This window comes from Camelina sativa, chromosome 12 (assembly GCF_030686135.1).
Source record: "Camelina sativa cultivar CO46 ecotype springtype chromosome 12, ASM3068613v1".
NCBI lineage: Eukaryota > Viridiplantae > Streptophyta > Magnoliopsida > Brassicales > Brassicaceae > Camelina > Camelina sativa.
This window is the reverse complement of record NC_141891.1, coordinates 31,230,626-31,245,427: the sequence shown is the minus strand read 5'-3', so window position 1 is coordinate 31,245,427 and position 14,802 is coordinate 31,230,626. Positions and strand designations below refer to the sequence as shown.

The following is a 14,802-nucleotide window of genomic DNA, read 5'->3' as shown; positions in this document are numbered from 1 at the left end:
TTCCAACGTCGAAAAACAAGCGATAACCATGTCCAAACACTGTTTTCGAGCCGTAACTAATTGTGTCGGGATCACAAAAAAAACATCTCAACTGCCTTCAAACGTCAAAATCTGCCCTCGAGAATGGTCCAATGGTACGAAGACCCATTGCCTTACCAGAAGCTCTCTTGGGGCTTTTCAAAAAGGTATTATGGGTTGCGTGGTTCCTCACGGTCTGAAAGTTACGACGTTCTCTATGTACTATAGTCTTGCGAAACAACCAAAAAAAAAAAGAAGGGGGGGGGGGAGGGAGGGATGCAACACGAGGACTTCCCGGGAGGTCACCCATCCTAGTACTACTCTCGCCCAAGCGCGCTTAACTGCGGAGTTCTGATGGGATCCGGTGCATTAGTGCTGGTATGATCGCATCAGTTAGTATATCCCATGCAATCGCATATATACTTTTTTGAAAACTGAATGGATCATTCGATGTGGGTCCCACTTGATATGCGGACCGGTTTAGTCACCTTGGACGTGCTTCCAACGTCCAAAAACAAGCGATAACCATGTCCAAACACTGTTTTCGAGCCGTAACTAATTGTGTCGGGATCACAAAAAAAACATCTCAACTGCCTTCAAACGTCAAAATCTGCTCTCGAGAATGGTCCAATGGTACGAAGACCCATTGCCTTACCAGAAGCTCTCTTGGGGCTTTTCAAAAAGGTATTATGGGTTGCGTGGTTCCTCACGGTCTGAAAGTTACGACGTTCTCTATGTACTATAGTCTTGCGAAACAACCAAAAAAAAAAGAAGGGGGGGGGGGGAGGGAGGGATGCAACACGAGGACTTCCCGGGAGGTCACCCATCCTAGTACTACTCTCGCCCAAGCACGCTTAACTGCGGAGTTCTGATGGGATCCGGTGCATTAGTGCTGGTATGATCGCATCCGTTAGTATATCCCATGCAATCGCATATATACTTTTTTGAAAACTGAATGGATCATTCGATGTGGGTCCCACTTGATATGCGGACCGGTTTAGTCACCTTGGACGTGCTTCCAACGTCCAAAAACAAGCGATAACCATGTCCAAACACTGTTTTGGAGCCGTAACTAATTGTGTCGGGATCACAAAAAAACATCTCAACTGCCTTCAAACGTCAAAATCTGCCCTCGAGAATGGTCCAATGGTACGAGGACCCATTGCCTTACCAGAAGCTCTCTTGGGGCTTTTCAAAAAGGTATTATGGGTTGCGTGGTTCCTCACGGTCTGAAAGTTACGACGTTCTCTATGTACTATAGTCTTGCGAATCAACCAAAAAAAAAAAAAAGGGGGGGGGGGAGGGTGGGATGCAAGACGAGGACTTCCCGGGAGGTCACCCATCCTAGTACTACTCTCGCCCAAGCACGCTTAACTGCGGAGTTCTGATGGGATCCGGTGCATTAGTGCTGGTATGATCGCATCAGTTAGTATATCCCATGCAATCGCATATATACTTTTTTGAAAACTGAATGGATCATTCGATGTGGGTCCCACTTGATATGCGGATCGGTTTAGTCACCTTGGACGTGCTTCCAACGTCGAAAAACAAGCGATAACCATGTCCAAACACTGTTTTGGAGCCGTAACTAATTGTGTCGGGATAAAAAAAAAACATCTTAAATGCCTTCAAACGTCCAAATCTGCCCTCGAGAATGGTGCAATGGTACGAAGACCCATTGCCTTGCCAGAACATCTCTTCGGGCTTTTCAAAAAGATATTATGGGTTGCGTGGTTCCTCACGGTCTGAAAGTTACGACGTTCTCTATGTACTATATTCTTGCGAAACAACCAAAAAAAAAAAAAAAGGGGGAGGGATGCAACACGAGGACTTCCCGGGAGGTCACCCATCCTAGTACGACTCTCGCCCAAGCACGCTTAACTGCAGAGTTCTGATGGGATCCGGTGCATTAGTGCTGGTATGATCGCATCCGTTAGTATATCCCATGCAATCGCATATATCCTTTTTTGAAAACTGAATGGATCATTCGATGTGGGTCCCACTTGATATGCGGACCGGTTTAGTCACCTTGGAAATGCTTCCAACGTCGAAAAACAAGCGATAACCATGTCCAAACACTGTTTTGGAGCCGTAACTAATTGTGTCAGGATCACAAAAAAATATCATAAATGCCTTCAAACGTCAAAATCTGCCCTCGAGAATGGTCTAATGGCACGAAGACCCATTGCCTTGCCAGAAGCTCTCTTGGGGCTTTTCAAAAAGGTATTATGGGTTGCATGGTTCCTCACGGTCTGAAAGTTACGACGTTCTCTATGTACTATAGTCTTGCGAAACAACCAAAAAAAAAAAAAAAGGAGGAGGGATGCAACACGAGGATTTCCCGGGAGGTCACCCATCCTAGTACGACTCTCGCCCAAGCACGCTTAACTGCGGAGTTCTGATGGGATCCGGTGCATTAGTGCTTGTATGATCGCATCCGTTAGTATATCCCATGCAATCGCATATATCCTTTTTTGAAAACTGAATGGATCATTCGATGTGGGTCCCACTTGATATGCGGATCGGTTTAGTCACCTTGGACGTGCTTCCAACGTCGAAAAACAAGCGATAACCATGTCCAAACACTGTTTTGGAGCCGTAACTAATTGTGTCGGGATAAAAAAAAACATCTTAAATGCCTTCAAACGTCAAAATCTGCCCTCGGGAATGGTCCAATGGCACGAAGACCCATTGCCTTGCCAGAAGCTCTCTTGGGGCTTTTCAAAAAGGTATTATGGGTTGCATGGTTCCTCACGGTCTGAAAGTTACGACGTTCTCTATGTACTATAGTCTTGCGAAACAACCAAAAAAAAAAAAAAAAGGAGGAGGGATGCAACACGAGGATTTCCCGGGAGGTCACCCATCCTAGTACGACTCTCGCCCAAGCACGCTTAACTGCGGAGTTCTGATGGGATCCGGTGCATTAGTGCTTGTATGATTGCATCCGTTAGTATATCCCATGCAATGGCATATATCCTTTTTTGAAAACTGAATGGATCATTCGATGTGGGTCCCACTTGATATGCGGATCGGTTTAGTCACCTTGGACGTGCTTCCAACGTCGAAAAACAAGCGATAACCATGTCCAAACACTGTTTTGGAGCCGTAACTAATTGTGTCGGGATAAAAAAAAACATCTTAAATGCCTTCAAACGTCAAAATCTGCCCTCGGGAATGGTCCAATGGCACGAAGACCCATTGCCTTGCCAGAAGCTCTCTTGGGGCTTTTCAAAAAGGTATTATGGGTTGCATGGTTCCTCACGGTCTGAAAGTTACGACGTTCTCTATGTACTATAGTCTTGCGAAACAACCAAAAAAAAAAAAAAAAGGAGGAGGGATGCAACACGAGGATTTCCCGGGAGGTCACCCATCCTAGTACGACTCTCGCCCAAGCACGCTTAACTGCGGAGTTCTGATGGGATCCGGTGCATTAGTGCTTGTATGATTGCATCCGTTAGTATATCCCATGCAATGGCATATATCCTTTTTTGAAAACTGAATGGATCATTCGATGTGGGTCCCACTTGATATGCGGATCGGTTTAGTCACCTTGGACGTGCTTCCAACGTCGAAAAACAAGCGATAACCATGTCCAAACACTGTTTTGGAGCCGTAACTAATTGTGTCGGGATAAAAAAAAAACATCTTAAATGCCTTCAAACGTCCAAATCTGCCCTCGAGAATGGTCCAATGGTACGAAGACCCATTGCCTTGCCAGAACATCTCTTCGGGCTTTTCAAAAAGGTATTATGGGTTGCGTGGTTCCTCACGGTCTGAAAGTTACGACGTTCTCTATGTACTATATTCTTGCGAAACAACCAAAAAAAAAAAAAAAGGGGGAGGGATGCAACACGAGGACTTCCCGAGAGGTCACCCATCCTAGTACGACTCTCGCCCAAGCACGCTTAACTGCGGAGTTCTGATGGGATCCGGTGCATTAGTGCTGGTATGATCGCATCCGTTAGTATATCCCATGCAATCGCATATATCCTTTTTTGAAAACTGAATGGATCATTCGATGTGGGTCCAACTTGATATGCGGACCGGTTTAGTCACCTTGGAAATGCTTCCAACGTCGAAAAACAAGCGATAACCATGTCCAAACACTGTTTTGGAGCCGTAACTAATTGTGTCAGGATCACAAAAAAATATCTTAAATGCCTTCAAATGTCAAAATCTGCCCTCGAATGGCACGAAGACCCATTGCCTTGCCAGAAGCTCTCTTGGGGCTTTTCAGAAAGGTATTATGGGTTGCATGGTTCCTCACGGTCTGAAAGTTACGACGTTCTCTATGTACTATAGTCTTGCGAAACAACCAAAAAAAAAAACAAAAAAGGAGGAGGGATGCAACACGAGGATTTCCCGGGAGGTCACCCATCCTAGTACGACTCTCGCCCAAGCACGCTTAACTGCGGAGTTCTGATGGGATCCGGTGCATTAGTGCTTGTATGATCGCATCCGTTAGTATATCCCATGCAATCGCATATATCCTTTTTTGAAAACTGAATGGATCATTCGATGTGGGTCCCACTTGATATGCGGATCGGTTTAGTCACCTTGGACGTGCTTCCAACGTCGAAAAACAAGCGATAACCATGTCCAAACACTGTTTTGGAGCCGTAACTAATTGTGTCGGGATCAAAAAAAAACATCTTAAATGCCTTCAAACGTCCAAATCTGCCCTCGAGAATGGTCCAATGGTACGAAGACCCATTGCCTTGCCAGAACATCTCTTCGGGCTTTTCAAAAAGGTATTATGGGTTGCGTGGTTCCTCACGGTCTGAAAGTTACGACGTTCTCTATGTACTATATTCTTGCGAAACAACCAAAAAAAAAAAAAAGGGGGAGGGATGCAACACGAGGACTTCCCGAGAGGTCACCCATCCTAGTACGACTCTCGCCCAAGCACGCTTAACTGCGGAGTTCTGATGGGATCCGGTGCATTAGTGCTGGTATGATCGCATCCGTTAGTATATCCCATGCAATCGCATATATCCTTTTTTGAAAACTGAATGGATCATTCGATGTGGGTCCAACTTGATATGCGGACCGGTTTAGTCACCTTGGAAATGCTTCCAACGTCGAAAAACAAGCGATAACCATGTCCAAACACTGTTTTGGAGCCGTAACTAATTGTGTCAGGATCACAAAAAAATATCTTAAATGCCTTCAAATGTCAAAATCTGCCCTCGAATGGCACGAAGACCCATTGCCTTGCCAGAAGCTCTCTTGGGGCTTTTCAGAAAGGTATTATGGGTTGCATGGTTCCTCACGGTCTGAAAGTTACGACGTTCTCTATGTACTATAGTCTTGCGAAACAACCAAAAAAAAAAACAAAAAAGGAGGAGGGATGCAACACGAGGATTTCCCGGGAGGTCACCCATCCTAGTACGACTCTCGCCCAAGCACGCTTAACTGCGGAGTTCTGATGGGATCCGGTGCATTAGTGCTTGTATGATCGCATCCGTTAGTATATCCCATGCAATCGCATATATCCTTTTTTGAAAACTGAATGGATCATTCGATGTGGGTCCCACTTGATATGCGGATCGGTTTAGTCACCTTGGACGTGCTTCCAACGTCGAAAAACAAGCGATAACCATGTCCAAACACTGTTTTGGAGCCGTAACTAATTGTGTCGGGATAAAAAAAAACATCTTAAATGCCTTCAAACGTCAAAATCTGCCCTCGAGAATGGTCCAATGGCACGAAGACCCATTGCCTTGCCAGAAGCTCTCTTGGGGCTTTTCAAAAAGGTATTATGGGTTGCATGGTTCCTTACAGTCTGAAAGTTACGACGTTCTCTATGTACTATAGTCTTGCGAAACAACCAAAAAAAAAAAAAAAGGAGGAGGGATGCAACACGAGGATTTCCCGGGAGGTCACCCAACCTAGTACGACTCTCGCCCAAGCACGCTTAACTGCGGAGTTCTGATGGGATCCGGTGCATTAGTGCTTGTATGATTGCATCCGTTAGTATATCCCATGCAATGGCATATATCCTTTTTTGAAAACCGAATGGATCATTCGATGTGGGTCCCACTTGATATGCGGATCGGTTTAGTCACCTTGGACGTGCTTCCAACGTCGAAAAACAAGCGATAACCATGTCCAAACACTGTTTTGGAGCCGTAACTAATTGTGTCGGGATCAAAAAAAAACATCTTAAATGCCTTCAAACGTCCAAATCTGCCCTCGAGAATGGTCCAATGGTACGAAGACCCATTGCCTTGCCAGAACATCTCTTCGGGCTTTTCAAAAAGGTATTATGGGTTGCGTGGTTCCTCACGGTCTGAAAGTTACGACGTTCTCTATGTACTATATTCTTGCGAAACAACCAAAAAAAAAAAAAAGGGGGAGGGATGCAACACGAGGACTTCCCGGGAGGTCACCCATCCTAGTACGACTCTCGCCCAAGCACGCTTAACTGCGGAGTTCTGATGGGATCCGGTGCATTAGTGCTTGTATGATCGCATCCGTTAGTATATCCCATGCAATCGCATATATCCTTTTTTGAAAACTGATTGGATCATTCGATGTGGGTCCCACTTGATATGCGGACCGGTTTAGTCACCTTGGAAATGCTTCCAACGTCGAAAAACAAGCGATAACCATGTCCAAACACTGTTTTGGAGCCGTAACTAATTGTGTCAGGATCACAAAAAAATATCTTAAATGCCTTCAAACGTCAAAATCTGCCCTCGAGAATGGTCCAATGGCACGAAGACCCATTGCCTTGCCAGAAGCTCTCTTGGGGCTTTTCAAAAAGGTATTATGGGTTGCATGGTTCCTCACGGTCTGAAAGTTACGACGTTCTCTATGTACTATAGTCTTGCGAAACAACCAAAAAAAAAAAAAAAAGGAGGAGGGATGCAACACGAGGATTTCCCGGGAGGTCACCCATCCTAGTACGACTCTCGCCCAAGCACGCTTAACTGCGGAGTTCTGATGGGATCCGGTGCATTAGTGCTTGTATGATCGCATCCGTTAGTATATCCCATGCAATCGCATATATCCTTTTTTGAAAACTGAATGGATCATTCGATGTGGGTCCCACTTGATATGCGGATCGGTTTAGTCACCTTGGACGTGCTTCCAACGTCGAAAAACAAGCGATAACCATGTCCAAACACTGTTTTGGAGCCGAAACTAATTGTGTCGGGATAAAAAAAAACATCTTAAATGCCTTCAAACGTCAAAATATGCCCTCGAGAATGGTCCAATGGCACGAAGACCCATTGCCTTGCCAGAAGATCTCTTGGGGCTATTCAAAAAGGTATTATGGGTTGCATGGTTCCTCACGGTCTGAAAGTTACGACGTTCTCTATGTACTATAGTCTTGCGAAACAACCAAAAAAAAAAAAAAAAAGGAGGAGGGATGCAACACGAGGATTTCCCGGGAGGTCACCCATCCTAGTACGACTCTCGCCCAAGCACGCTTAACTGCGGAGTTCTGATGGGATCCGGTGCATTAGTGCTTGTATGATTGCATCCGTTAGTATATCCCATGTAATGGCATATATCCTTTTTTGAAAACTGAATGGATCATTCGATGTGGGTCCCACTTGATATGCGGATCGGGTTAGTCACCTTGGACGTGCTTCCAACGTCGAAAAACAAGCGATAACCATGCCCAAACACTGTTTTGGAGCCGTAACTAATTGTGTCGGGATCAAAAAAAAACATCTTAAATGCCTTCAAACGTCCAAATCTGCCCTCGAGAATGGTCCAATGGCACGAAGACCCATTGCCTTGCCAGAACATCTCTTCGGGCTTTTCAAAAAGGTATTATGGGTTGCGTGGTTCCTCACGGTCTGAAAGTTACGACGTTCTCTATGTACTATATTCTTGCGAAACAACCAAAAAAAAAAAAAGGGGGAGGGATGCAACACGAGGACTTCCCGGGAGGTCACCCATCCTAGTACGACTCTCGCCCAAGCACGCTTAACTGCGGAGTTCTGATGGGATCCGGTGCATTAGTGCTGGTATGATCGCATCCGTTAGTATATCCCATGCAATCGCATATATACTTTTTTGAAAACTGAATGGATCATTCGATGTGGGTCCCACTTGATATGCGGACCGGTTTAGTCACCTTGGACGTGCTTCCAACGTCCAAAAACAAGCGATAACCATGTCCAAACACTGTTTTGGAGCCGTAACTAATTGTGTCAGGATCACAAAAAAATATCTTAAATGCCTTCAAACGTCAAAATCTGCCCTCGAGAATGGTCCAATGGCACGAAGACCCATTGCCTTGCCAGAAGCTCTCTTGGGGCTTTTCAAAAAGGTATTATGGGTTGCATGGTTCCTCACGGTCTGAAAGTTACGACGTTCTCTATGTACTATAGTCTTGCGAAACAACCAAAAAAAAAAAAAAAAGGAGGAGGGATGCAACACGAGGATTTCCCGGGAGGTCACCCATCCTAGTACGACTCTCGCCCAAGCACGCTTAACTGCGGAGTTCTGATGGGATCCGGTGCATTAGTGCTTGTATGATCGCATCCGTTAGTATATCCCATGCAATCGCATATATCCTTTTTTGAAAACTGAATGGATCATTCGATGTGGGTCCCACTTGATATGCGGATCGGTTTAGTCACCTTGGACGTGCTTCCAACGTCGAAAAACAAGCGATAACCATGTCCAAACACTGTTTTGGAGCCGTAACTAATTGTGTCGGGATAAAAAAAAACATCTTAAATGCCTTCAAACGTCAAAATATGCCCTCGAGAATGGTCCAATGGCACGAAGACCCATTGCCTTGCCAGAAGCTCTCTTGGGGCTTTTCAAAAAGGTATTATGGGTTGCATGGTTCCTCACGGTCTGAAAGTTACGACGTTCTCTATGTACTATAGTCTTGCGAAACAACCAAAAAAAAAAAAAAAAAGGAGGAGGGATGCAACACGAGGATTTCCCGGGAGGTCACCCATCCTAGTACGACTCTCGCCCAAGCACGCTTAACTGCGGAGTTCTGATGGGATCCGGTGCATTAGTGCTTGTATGATTGCATCCGTTAGTATATCCCATGCAATGGCATATATCCTTTTTTGAAAACTGAATGGATCATTCGATGTGGGTCCCACTTGATATGCGGATCGGGTTAGTCACCTTGGACGTGCTTCCAACGTCGAAAAACAAGCGATAACCATGCCCAAACACTGTTTTGGAGCCGTAACTAATTGTGTCGGGATCAAAAAAAAACATCTTAAATGCCTTCAAACGTCCAAATCTGCCCTCGAGAATGGTCCAATGGCACGAAGACCCATTGCCTTGCCAGAAGCTCTCTTGGGGCTTTTCAAAAAGGTATTATGGGTTGCATGGTTCCTCACGGTCTGAAAGTTACGACGTTCTCTATATACTATAGTCTTGCGAAACAACCAAAAAAAAAAAAAAAAGGAGGAGGGATGCAACACGAGGATTTCCCGGGAGGTCACCCATCCTAGTACGACTCTCGCCCAAGCACGCTTAACTGCGGAGTTCTGATGGGATCCGGTGCATTAGTGCTTGTATGATCGCATCCGTTAGTATATCCCATGCAATCGCATATATCCTTTTTTGAAAACTGAATGGATCATTCGATGTGGGTCCCACTTGATATGCGGATCGGTTTAGTCACCTTGGACGTGCTTCCAACGTCGAAAAACAAGCGATAACCATGTCCAAACACTGTTTTGGAGCCGTAACTAATTGTGTCGGGATAAAAAAAAACATCTTAAATGCCTTCAAACGTCAAAATCTGCCCTCGAGAATGGTCCAATGGCACGAAGACCCATTGCCTTGCCAGAAGCTCTCTTGGGGCTTTTCAAAAAGGTATTATGGGTTGCATGGTTCCTCACGGTCTGAAAGTTACGACGTTCTCTATATACTATAGTCTTGCGAAACAACCAAAAAAAAAAAAAAAAAGGAGGAGGGATGCAACACGAGGATTTCCCGGGAGGTCACCCATCCTAGTACGACTCTCGCCCAAGCACGCTTAACAGCGGAGTTCTGATGGGATCCGGTGCATTAGTGCTTGTATGATTGCATCCGTTAGTATATCCCATGCAATGGCATATATCCTTTTTTGAAAACTGAATGGATCATTCGATGTGGGTCCCACTTGATATGCGGATCGGTTTAGTCACCTTGGAAGTGCTTCCAACGTCGAAAAACAAGCGATAACCATGTCCAAACACTGTTTTGGAGCCGTAACTAATTGTGTCGGGATCAAAAAAAAACATCTTAAATGCCTTCAAACGTCCAAATCTGCCCTCGAGAATGGTCCAATGGTACGAAGACCCATTGCCTTGCCAGAACATCTCTTCGGGCTTTTCAAAAAGGTATTATGGGTTGCGTGGTTCCTCACGGTCTGAAAGTTACGACGTTCTCTATGTACTATATTCTTGCGAAACAACCAAAAAAAAAAAAAAAAGGGGGAGGGATGCAACACGAGGACTTCCCGGGAGGTCACCCATCCTAGTACGACTCTCGCCCAAGCACGCTTCACTGCGGAGTTCTGATGGGATCCGGTGCATTAGTGCTGGTATGATCGCATCCGTTAGTATATCCCATGCAATCGCATATATCCTTTTTTGAAAACTGAATGGATCATTCGATGTGTGTCCTTCTTGATATGCGGACCGGTTTAGTCACCTTGGAAATGCTTCCAACGTCGAAAAACAAGCGATAACCATGTCCAAACACTGTTTTGGAGCCGTAACTAATTGTGTCGGGATAAAAAAAAACATCTTAAATGCCTTCAAACGTCAAAATATGCCCTCGAGAATGGTCCAATGGCACGAAGACCCATTGCCTTGCCAGAAGCTCTCTTGGGGCTATTCAAAAAGGTATTATGGGTTGCATGGTTCCTCACGGTCTGAAAGTTACGACGTTCTCTATGTACTATAGTCTTGCGAAACAACCAAAAAAAAAAAAAAAAAGGAGGAGGGATGCAACACGAGGATTTCCCGGGAGGTCACCCATCCTAGTACGACTCTCGCCCAAGCACGCTTAACTGCGGAGTTCTGATGGGATCCGGTGCATTAGTGCTTGTATGATTGCATCCGTTAGTATATCCCATGCAATGGCATATATCCTTTTTTGAAAACCGAATGGATCATTCGATGTGGGTCCCACTTGATATGCGGATCGGTTTAGTCACCTTGGACGTGCTTCCAACGTCGAAAAACAAGCGATAACCATGTCCAAACACTGTTTTGGAGCCGTAACTAATTGTGTCGGGATCAAAAAAAAACATCTTAAATGCCTTCAAACGTCCAAATCTGCCCTCGAGAATGGTCCAATGGTACGAAGACCCATTGCCTTGCCAGAACATCTCTTCGGGCTTTTCAAAAAGGTATTATGGGTTGCGTGGTTCCTCACGGTCTGAAAGTTACGACGTTCTCTATGTACTATATTCTTGCGAAACAACCAAAAAAAAAAAAAGGGGGAGGGATGCAACACGAGGACTTCCCGGGAGGTCACCCATCCTAGTACGACTCTCGCCCAAGCACGCTTAACTGCGGAGTTCTGATGGGATCCGGTGCATTAGTGCTGGTATGAACGCATCCGTTAGTATATCCCATGCAATCGCATATATCCTTTTTTGAAAACTGATTGGATCATTCGATGTGGGTCCCACTTGATATGCGGACCGGTTTAGTCACCTTGGAAATGCTTCCAACGTCGAAAAACAAGCGATAACCATGTCCAAACACTGTTTTGGAGCCGTAACTAATTGTGTCAGGATCACAAAAAAATATCTTAAATGCCTTCAAACGTCAAAATCTGCCCTCGAGAATGGTCCAATGGCACGAAGACCCATTGCCTTGCCAGAAGCTCTCTTGGGGCTTTTCAAAAAGGTATTATGGGTTGCATGGTTCCTCACGGTCTGAAAGTTACGACGTTCTCTATGTACTATAGTCTTGCGAAACAACCAAAAAAAAAAAAAAAAGGAGGAGGGATGCAACACGAGGATTTCCCGGGAGGTCACCCATCCTAGTACGACTCTCGCCCAAGCACGCTTAACTGCGGAGTTCTGATGGGATCCGGTGCATTAGTGCTTGTATGATCGCATCCGTTAGTATATCCCATGCAATCGCATATATCCTTTTTTGAAAACCGAATGGATCATTCGATGTGGGTCCCACTTGATATGCGGATCGGTTTAGTCACCTTGGACGTGCTTCCAACGTCGAAAAACAAGCGATAACCATGTCCAAACACTGTTTTGGAGCCGTAACTAATTGTGTCGGGATCAAAAAAAAACATCTTAAATGCCTTCAAACGTCCAAATCTGCCCTCGAGAATGGTCCAATGGTACGAAGACCCATTGCCTTGCCAGAACATCTCTTCGGGCTTTTCAAAAAGGTATTATGGGTTGCGTGGTTCCTCACGGTCTGAAAGTTACGACGTTCTCTATGTACTATATTCTTGCGAAACAACCAAAAAAAAAAAAAGGGGGAGGGATGCAACACGAGGACTTCCCGGGAGGTCACCCATCCTAGTACGACTCTCGCCCAAGCACGCTTAACTGCGGAGTTCTGATGGGATCCGGTGCATTAGTGCTGGTATGAACGCATCCGTTAGTATATCCCATGCAATCGCATATATCCTTTTTTGAAAACTGATTGGATCATTCGATGTGGGTCCCACTTGATATGCGGACCGGTTTAGTCACCTTGGAAATGCTTCCAACGTCGAAAAACAAGCGATAACCATGTCCAAACACTGTTTTGGAGCCGTAACTAATTGTGTCAGGATCACAAAAAAATATCTTAAATGCCTTCAAACGTCAAAATCTGCCCTCGAGAATGGTCCAATGGCACGAAGACCCATTGCCTTGCCAGAAGCTCTCTTGGGGCTTTTCAAAAAGGTATTATGGGTTGCATGGTTCCTCACGGTCTGAAAGTTACGACGTTCTCTATGTACTATAGTCTTGCGAAACAACCAAAAAAAAAAAAAAAGGAGGAGGGATGCAACACGAGGATTTCCCGGGAGGTCACCCATCCTAGTACGACTCTCGCCCAAGCACGCTTAACTGCGGAGTTCTGATGGGATCCGGTGCATTAGTGCTTGTATGATCGCATCCGTTAGTATATCCCATGCAATCGCATATATCCTTTTTTGAAAACTGAATGGATCATTCGATGTGGGTCCCACTTGATATGCGGATCGGTTTAGTCACCTTGGACGTGCTTCCAACGTCGAAAAACAAGCGATAACCATGTCCAAACACTGTTTTGGAGCCGTAACTAATTGTGTCGGGATAAAAAAAAACATCTTAAATGCCTTCAAACGTCAAAATCTGCCCTCGAGAATGGTCCAATGGCACGAAGACCCATTGCCTTGCCAGAAGCTCTCTTGGGGCTTTTCAAAAAGGTATTATGGGTTGCATGGTTCCTCACGGTCTGAAAGTTACGACGTTCTCTATATACTATAGTCTTGCGAAACAACCAAAAAAAAAAAAAAAAAGGAGGAGGGATGCAACACGAGGATTTCCCGGGAGGTCACCCATCCTAGTACGACTCTCGCCCAAGCACGCTTAACTGCGGAGTTCTGATGGGATCCGGTGCATTAGTGCTTGTATGATTGCATCCGTTAGTATATCCCATGCAATGGCATATATCCTTTTTTGAAAACTGAATGGATCATTCGATGTGGGTCCCACTTGATATGCGGATCGGGTTAGTCACCTTGGACGTGCTTCCAACGTCGAAAAACAAGCGATAACCATGCCCAAACACTGTTTTGGAGCCGTAACTAATTGTGTCGGGATCAAAAAAAAACATCTTAAATGCCTTCAAACGTCAAAATCTGCCCTCGAGAATGGTCCAATGGCACGAAGACCCATTGCCTTGCCAGAAGCTCTCTTGGGGCTTTTCAAAAAGGTATTATGGGTTGCATGGTTCCTCACGGTCTGAAAGTTACGACGTTCTCTATGTACTATAGTCTTGCGAAACAACCAAAAAAAAAAAAAAAAGGAGGAGGGATGCAACACGAGGATTTCCCGGGAGGTCACCCATCCTAGTACGACTCTCGCCCAAGCACGCTTAACTGCGGAGTTCTGATGGGATCCGGTGCATTAGTGCTTGTATGATCGCATCCGTTAGTATATCCCATGCAATCGCATATATCCTTTTTTGAAAACTGAATGGATCATTCGATGTGGGTCCCACTTGATATGCGGATCGGTTTAGTCACCTTGGACGTGCTTCCAACGTCGAAAAACAAGCGATAACCATGTCCAAACACTGTTTTGGAGCCGTAACTAATTGTGTCGGGATAAAAAAAAACATCTTAAATGCCTTCAAACGTCAAAATCTGCCCTCGAGAATGGTCCAATGGCACGAAGACCCATTGCCTTGCCAGAAGCTCTCTTGGGGCTTTTCAAAAAGGTATTATGGGTTGCATGGTTCCTCACGGTCTGAAAGTTACGACGTTCTCTATATACTATAGTCTTGCGAAACAACCAAAAAAAAAAAAAAAAAGGAGGAGGGATGCAACACGAGGATTTCCCGGGAGGTCACCCATCCTAGTACGACTCTCGCCCAAGCACGCTTAACTGCGGAGTTCTGATGGGATCCGGTGCATTAGTGCTTGTATGATTGCATCCGTTAGTATATCCCATGCAATGGCATATATCCTTTTTTGAAAACTGAATGGATCATTCGATGTGGGTCCCACTTGATATGCGGATCGGGTTAGTCACCTTGGACGTGCTTCCAACGTCGAAAAACAAGCGATAACCATGCCCAAACACTGTTTTGGAGCCGTAACTAATTGTGTCGGGATCAAAAAAAA

At 45.1% G+C, this 14,802-nt stretch overlaps 28 non-coding genes and 1 pseudogene across 28 annotated transcripts; all 29 read right to left on the bottom strand.

Moving 5' to 3' along the window:
* Nucleotides 1-291: 291 nt before the first annotated feature.
* Nucleotides 292-410, bottom strand: LOC147931644 (5S ribosomal RNA). Its single transcript, XR_015576032.1, has one exon. It is a non-coding gene; the product is annotated as a 5S ribosomal RNA (ribosomal RNA).
* Nucleotides 411-808: 398 nt separating this feature from the next.
* On the bottom strand, nucleotides 809-927 carry LOC147931643 (5S ribosomal RNA). Its single transcript, XR_015576839.1, has one exon. It is a non-coding gene; the product is annotated as a 5S ribosomal RNA (ribosomal RNA).
* Nucleotides 928-1,324: 397 nt separating this feature from the next.
* Nucleotides 1,325-1,443, bottom strand: LOC147931642 (5S ribosomal RNA). The gene has a single exon (XR_015576014.1). It is a non-coding gene; the product is annotated as a 5S ribosomal RNA (ribosomal RNA).
* A 388-nt stretch (nucleotides 1,444-1,831) lies between these two features.
* On the bottom strand, nucleotides 1,832-1,950 carry LOC147931641 (5S ribosomal RNA). Its single transcript, XR_015576011.1, has one exon. It is a non-coding gene; the product is annotated as a 5S ribosomal RNA (ribosomal RNA).
* Nucleotides 1,951-2,338: 388 nt separating this feature from the next.
* On the bottom strand, nucleotides 2,339-2,457 carry LOC147931640 (5S ribosomal RNA). The gene has a single exon (XR_015576340.1). It is a non-coding gene; the product is annotated as a 5S ribosomal RNA (ribosomal RNA).
* A 388-nt stretch (nucleotides 2,458-2,845) lies between these two features.
* On the bottom strand, nucleotides 2,846-2,964 carry LOC147931639 (5S ribosomal RNA). Its single transcript, XR_015576499.1, has one exon. It is a non-coding gene; the product is annotated as a 5S ribosomal RNA (ribosomal RNA).
* A 388-nt stretch (nucleotides 2,965-3,352) lies between these two features.
* On the bottom strand, nucleotides 3,353-3,471 carry LOC147931638 (5S ribosomal RNA). The gene has a single exon (XR_015576498.1). It is a non-coding gene; the product is annotated as a 5S ribosomal RNA (ribosomal RNA).
* A 388-nt stretch (nucleotides 3,472-3,859) lies between these two features.
* Nucleotides 3,860-3,978, bottom strand: LOC147931637 (5S ribosomal RNA). The gene has a single exon (XR_015575728.1). It is a non-coding gene; the product is annotated as a 5S ribosomal RNA (ribosomal RNA).
* A 381-nt stretch (nucleotides 3,979-4,359) lies between these two features.
* LOC147931636 (5S ribosomal RNA) lies at nucleotides 4,360-4,478 on the bottom strand. The gene has a single exon (XR_015576338.1). It is a non-coding gene; the product is annotated as a 5S ribosomal RNA (ribosomal RNA).
* Nucleotides 4,479-4,865: 387 nt separating this feature from the next.
* LOC147931635 (5S ribosomal RNA) lies at nucleotides 4,866-4,984 on the bottom strand. Its single transcript, XR_015575726.1, has one exon. It is a non-coding gene; the product is annotated as a 5S ribosomal RNA (ribosomal RNA).
* Nucleotides 4,985-5,365: 381 nt separating this feature from the next.
* LOC147931634 (5S ribosomal RNA) lies at nucleotides 5,366-5,484 on the bottom strand. The gene has a single exon (XR_015576337.1). It is a non-coding gene; the product is annotated as a 5S ribosomal RNA (ribosomal RNA).
* Nucleotides 5,485-5,871: 387 nt separating this feature from the next.
* On the bottom strand, nucleotides 5,872-5,990 carry LOC147931633 (5S ribosomal RNA). Its single transcript, XR_015576523.1, has one exon. It is a non-coding gene; the product is annotated as a 5S ribosomal RNA (ribosomal RNA).
* Nucleotides 5,991-6,377: 387 nt separating this feature from the next.
* On the bottom strand, nucleotides 6,378-6,496 carry LOC147931632 (5S ribosomal RNA). Its single transcript, XR_015576359.1, has one exon. It is a non-coding gene; the product is annotated as a 5S ribosomal RNA (ribosomal RNA).
* Nucleotides 6,497-6,885: 389 nt separating this feature from the next.
* LOC147931631 (5S ribosomal RNA) lies at nucleotides 6,886-7,004 on the bottom strand. Its single transcript, XR_015576336.1, has one exon. It is a non-coding gene; the product is annotated as a 5S ribosomal RNA (ribosomal RNA).
* A 389-nt stretch (nucleotides 7,005-7,393) lies between these two features.
* On the bottom strand, nucleotides 7,394-7,512 carry LOC147931630 (5S ribosomal RNA). Its single transcript, XR_015576497.1, has one exon. It is a non-coding gene; the product is annotated as a 5S ribosomal RNA (ribosomal RNA).
* Nucleotides 7,513-7,898: 386 nt separating this feature from the next.
* On the bottom strand, nucleotides 7,899-8,017 carry LOC147931629 (5S ribosomal RNA). Its single transcript, XR_015575712.1, has one exon. It is a non-coding gene; the product is annotated as a 5S ribosomal RNA (ribosomal RNA).
* A 389-nt stretch (nucleotides 8,018-8,406) lies between these two features.
* Nucleotides 8,407-8,525, bottom strand: LOC147931628 (5S ribosomal RNA). Its single transcript, XR_015576335.1, has one exon. It is a non-coding gene; the product is annotated as a 5S ribosomal RNA (ribosomal RNA).
* A 389-nt stretch (nucleotides 8,526-8,914) lies between these two features.
* Nucleotides 8,915-9,033, bottom strand: LOC147931627 (5S ribosomal RNA). The gene has a single exon (XR_015576496.1). It is a non-coding gene; the product is annotated as a 5S ribosomal RNA (ribosomal RNA).
* A 389-nt stretch (nucleotides 9,034-9,422) lies between these two features.
* LOC147931626 (5S ribosomal RNA) lies at nucleotides 9,423-9,541 on the bottom strand. Its single transcript, XR_015576334.1, has one exon. It is a non-coding gene; the product is annotated as a 5S ribosomal RNA (ribosomal RNA).
* A 389-nt stretch (nucleotides 9,542-9,930) lies between these two features.
* Nucleotides 9,931-10,049, bottom strand: LOC147931625 (5S ribosomal RNA; annotated as a pseudogene).
* Nucleotides 10,050-10,438: 389 nt separating this feature from the next.
* On the bottom strand, nucleotides 10,439-10,557 carry LOC147931624 (5S ribosomal RNA). Its single transcript, XR_015575879.1, has one exon. It is a non-coding gene; the product is annotated as a 5S ribosomal RNA (ribosomal RNA).
* A 389-nt stretch (nucleotides 10,558-10,946) lies between these two features.
* Nucleotides 10,947-11,065, bottom strand: LOC147931623 (5S ribosomal RNA). The gene has a single exon (XR_015576495.1). It is a non-coding gene; the product is annotated as a 5S ribosomal RNA (ribosomal RNA).
* Nucleotides 11,066-11,451: 386 nt separating this feature from the next.
* On the bottom strand, nucleotides 11,452-11,570 carry LOC147931622 (5S ribosomal RNA). Its single transcript, XR_015576150.1, has one exon. It is a non-coding gene; the product is annotated as a 5S ribosomal RNA (ribosomal RNA).
* Nucleotides 11,571-11,959: 389 nt separating this feature from the next.
* LOC147931621 (5S ribosomal RNA) lies at nucleotides 11,960-12,078 on the bottom strand. The gene has a single exon (XR_015576333.1). It is a non-coding gene; the product is annotated as a 5S ribosomal RNA (ribosomal RNA).
* A 386-nt stretch (nucleotides 12,079-12,464) lies between these two features.
* On the bottom strand, nucleotides 12,465-12,583 carry LOC147931620 (5S ribosomal RNA). The gene has a single exon (XR_015576149.1). It is a non-coding gene; the product is annotated as a 5S ribosomal RNA (ribosomal RNA).
* Nucleotides 12,584-12,971: 388 nt separating this feature from the next.
* On the bottom strand, nucleotides 12,972-13,090 carry LOC147931619 (5S ribosomal RNA). The gene has a single exon (XR_015576332.1). It is a non-coding gene; the product is annotated as a 5S ribosomal RNA (ribosomal RNA).
* A 389-nt stretch (nucleotides 13,091-13,479) lies between these two features.
* On the bottom strand, nucleotides 13,480-13,598 carry LOC147931618 (5S ribosomal RNA). Its single transcript, XR_015576494.1, has one exon. It is a non-coding gene; the product is annotated as a 5S ribosomal RNA (ribosomal RNA).
* A 389-nt stretch (nucleotides 13,599-13,987) lies between these two features.
* Nucleotides 13,988-14,106, bottom strand: LOC147931617 (5S ribosomal RNA). Its single transcript, XR_015576331.1, has one exon. It is a non-coding gene; the product is annotated as a 5S ribosomal RNA (ribosomal RNA).
* Nucleotides 14,107-14,495: 389 nt separating this feature from the next.
* On the bottom strand, nucleotides 14,496-14,614 carry LOC147931616 (5S ribosomal RNA). Its single transcript, XR_015576493.1, has one exon. It is a non-coding gene; the product is annotated as a 5S ribosomal RNA (ribosomal RNA).
* Nucleotides 14,615-14,802: the final 188 nt, after the last annotated feature.